At 37.6% G+C, this 2,500-nt stretch overlaps 3 non-coding genes and 8 pseudogenes across 3 annotated transcripts in view; all 11 read right to left on the reverse strand.

Annotated features, from left to right (window-relative positions):
- Positions 1 to 106: 106 nt before the first annotated feature.
- On the reverse strand, positions 107 to 225 carry LOC148438298 (5S ribosomal RNA; annotated as a pseudogene).
- A 116-nt stretch (positions 226 to 341) lies between these two features.
- On the reverse strand, positions 342 to 460 carry LOC148438299 (5S ribosomal RNA). The gene has a single exon (XR_015876328.1). It is a non-coding gene; the product is annotated as a 5S ribosomal RNA (ribosomal RNA).
- Positions 461 to 575: 115 nt separating this feature from the next.
- On the reverse strand, positions 576 to 694 carry LOC148438300 (5S ribosomal RNA; annotated as a pseudogene).
- A 116-nt stretch (positions 695 to 810) lies between these two features.
- On the reverse strand, positions 811 to 929 carry LOC148438301 (5S ribosomal RNA; annotated as a pseudogene).
- A 116-nt stretch (positions 930 to 1,045) lies between these two features.
- LOC148438302 (5S ribosomal RNA) lies at positions 1,046 to 1,164 on the reverse strand (annotated as a pseudogene).
- A 115-nt stretch (positions 1,165 to 1,279) lies between these two features.
- On the reverse strand, positions 1,280 to 1,398 carry LOC148438303 (5S ribosomal RNA; annotated as a pseudogene).
- A 116-nt stretch (positions 1,399 to 1,514) lies between these two features.
- LOC148438304 (5S ribosomal RNA) lies at positions 1,515 to 1,633 on the reverse strand (annotated as a pseudogene).
- A 115-nt stretch (positions 1,634 to 1,748) lies between these two features.
- On the reverse strand, positions 1,749 to 1,867 carry LOC148438305 (5S ribosomal RNA; annotated as a pseudogene).
- Positions 1,868 to 1,983: 116 nt separating this feature from the next.
- LOC148438306 (5S ribosomal RNA) lies at positions 1,984 to 2,102 on the reverse strand. Its single transcript, XR_015876393.1, has one exon. It is a non-coding gene; the product is annotated as a 5S ribosomal RNA (ribosomal RNA).
- A 116-nt stretch (positions 2,103 to 2,218) lies between these two features.
- Positions 2,219 to 2,337, reverse strand: LOC148438307 (5S ribosomal RNA; annotated as a pseudogene).
- Positions 2,338 to 2,453: 116 nt separating this feature from the next.
- LOC148438308 (5S ribosomal RNA) overlaps positions 2,454 to 2,500 on the reverse strand; it is a 119-nt gene continuing 72 nt past the window's right edge. Inside the window, exon 1 of the ribosomal RNA XR_015876426.1 lies at positions 2,454 to 2,500. This exon is cut by the window's right edge and continues 72 nt beyond it. This is a non-coding gene — a ribosomal RNA (5S ribosomal RNA).

Consider the following 2,500-nt stretch of genomic DNA (forward strand, 5'->3'; position numbering starts at 1 on the left):
CAATAATTTTAGACCTCTATTACTTGTTAACTCAAGTAAATTCATTGATAAGTTGAAAAATTAAATGTAAAATGTAATAGAAAAGAATGTTATGGCAGTATAAAATTACCTACAGCTCCTGGTATTCCCAGGTGGTCTCCCATCCAAGTACTAACAAGGCCCAACACTGCATAGCTTCCAAGTTCAGACGAGATTGGGCATGTCCAGTGTGGTTAGGCTGTAGGTGCTCAAACACATTAACTTTCGACCTCTATTACTTCTTAACTGAAGTAAATTCAATGATTAGTTGAAAAAATTAAATGTAAAATGTAATAGAAAAGAATGTTATGGCAGTATAAAATTACCTACAGCACCTGGTATTCCCAGGTGGTCCCCCATCCAAGTACTAACCAGGCCCAACACTGCATAGCTTCCAAGTTCAGAAGAGATTGGGCATGTCCAGTGTGGTTTGGCTGTAGGTGCTCAAAAACATTAACTTTAGACCTCTTTTACTTCTTAACTCAAGTAAATTCAATGATTAGTTGAAAAATGAAATGTAAAATGTAATAGAAAAGAAAGTTATGGCAGTATTAAATTACCTACAGCACCTGACATTCCCAGGTGGTCTCCCATCCAAGTACTAACCAGGCCCAACACTGCATAGTTTCCAAGATCAGATGATATTGGGCATGTCCAGTGTGGTTTGGCTGTAGGTGCCCAAAACCTTTAACTTTAGACCTCAATTACTTCTTAACTCAAGTAAATTCATTGATAAGTTGAAAAAATTAAATGTAAAATGTAATAGAAAAGAATGTTATGGCAGTATAAAATTACCTACAGCACATTGTATTCCCAGGTGGTCTCCCGTCCAAGTACTAACCAGGCCCAACACTGCATAGCTTCCAAGATCAAACGAGATTGGGAATGTCCAGTGTGGTTTGGCTGTAGGTGCTCAAAAGCATTAACTTTTGACCTCTATTACTTCTTAACTCAAGTAAATTCATTGATAAGTTGAAAAAATTAAATGTAAAATGTAATAGAATAGACTGCTATGGCAGTATAAAATTACCTACAGAACCTGGGATTCCTAGGTGGTCTCCCATCCAAGTACTAACCAGGCCCAACACTGCATAGCTTCCAAGATCAGACGAGATTGGGCATGTCCAGTGTGGTTTGGCTGTAGGTGCTCAAAAATATTAATTTTAGACCTCTTTTACTTCTTAACTCAAGTAAATTCAATGATAAGTTGAAAAATGAAATGTAAAATGTAATAGAAAAGAATGTTTTGGCAGTGTAAAATTACCTACAGCTCCTGGTATTCCCAGGTGGTCTCCCATCCAAGTACTAACCAGGCCAAACACTGCATAGCTTCCAAGATCAGACGAGATTGGGCATGTCCAGTGTGGTTTGGCTGTAGTTGCCCAAAACCATTAACTTTAGACCTCTATTACTTCTTAACTCAAGTAAATTCATTGATAAGTTGAAAAAATTAAATGTAAAATGTAATAGAAAAGAATGTTATGGCAGTATAAAATTACCTACAGCACCTGGTATTCCCAGATGGTCTCCCATCCAAGTACTAACCAGGCCCACCACTGCATAGCTTCCAAGATCAGACGAGATTGGGCATGTCCAGTGTGGTTTGGCTGTAGGTGCTCAAAAACATTAACTTTAGGCCTCTTTTACTTCTTAACTCAAGTAAATTCAATGATTAGTTGAAAAATGAAATGTAAAATGTAATAGAAAAGAATGTTATGGCAGTATAAAATTACCTACAGCTCCTGGTATTCCCAGGTGGTCTCCCATCCAAGTACTAACCAGGCCCAACACTGCATAGCTTCCAAGATCAGACGAGATTGGGCATGTCCAGTGTGGTTTGGCTGCAGGTGCCCAAAGCCATTAACTTAAGACCTCTATTACTTCTTAACTCAAGTAAATTCATTGATAAGTTGAAAAAATTAAATGTAAAATGTAATAGAAAAGAATGTTATGGCAGTATAAAATTACCTACAGCACCTGGTATTCCCAGGTGGTTTCCCATCCAAGTACTAACCAGGCCCAACACTGCATAGCTTCCAAGATCAGATGAGATTGGGCATGTCCAGTGTGGTTTGACTGTAGGTGCTCAAAAACATTAACTTTAGACCTCTTTTACTTCTTAACTCAAGAAAATTCATTGATAAGTTGAAAAAATGTAATGTAAAATGTAATAGAAAAGAATGTAATGGCTATATAAAATTACCTACAGCACCTGGTATTCCCAGGTGATCTCCCATCCAAGTACTAACCAGGCCCAACACTGCATAGCTTCCAAGTTCAGACGAGATTGGGCATGTCCTGTGTGGTTTGGCTGTAGGTGCTCAAAAACATTAACTTTAGACCTCTATTACTTCTTAACTCAAGTAAATTCATTGATAAGTTGAAAAAATTAAATGTAAAATGTAATAGAAAAGAATGTTATGGCAGAATAAAATTACCTACAGCACCTGGTATTCCCAGGTGGTCTCCCATCCAAGTACTA

Source organism: Taudactylus pleione, unplaced genomic scaffold (genome assembly GCF_031769625.1).
Source record: "Taudactylus pleione unplaced genomic scaffold, aTauple2 ptg001778l, whole genome shotgun sequence".
NCBI classification, from domain to species: domain Eukaryota; kingdom Metazoa; phylum Chordata; class Amphibia; order Anura; family Myobatrachidae; genus Taudactylus; species Taudactylus pleione.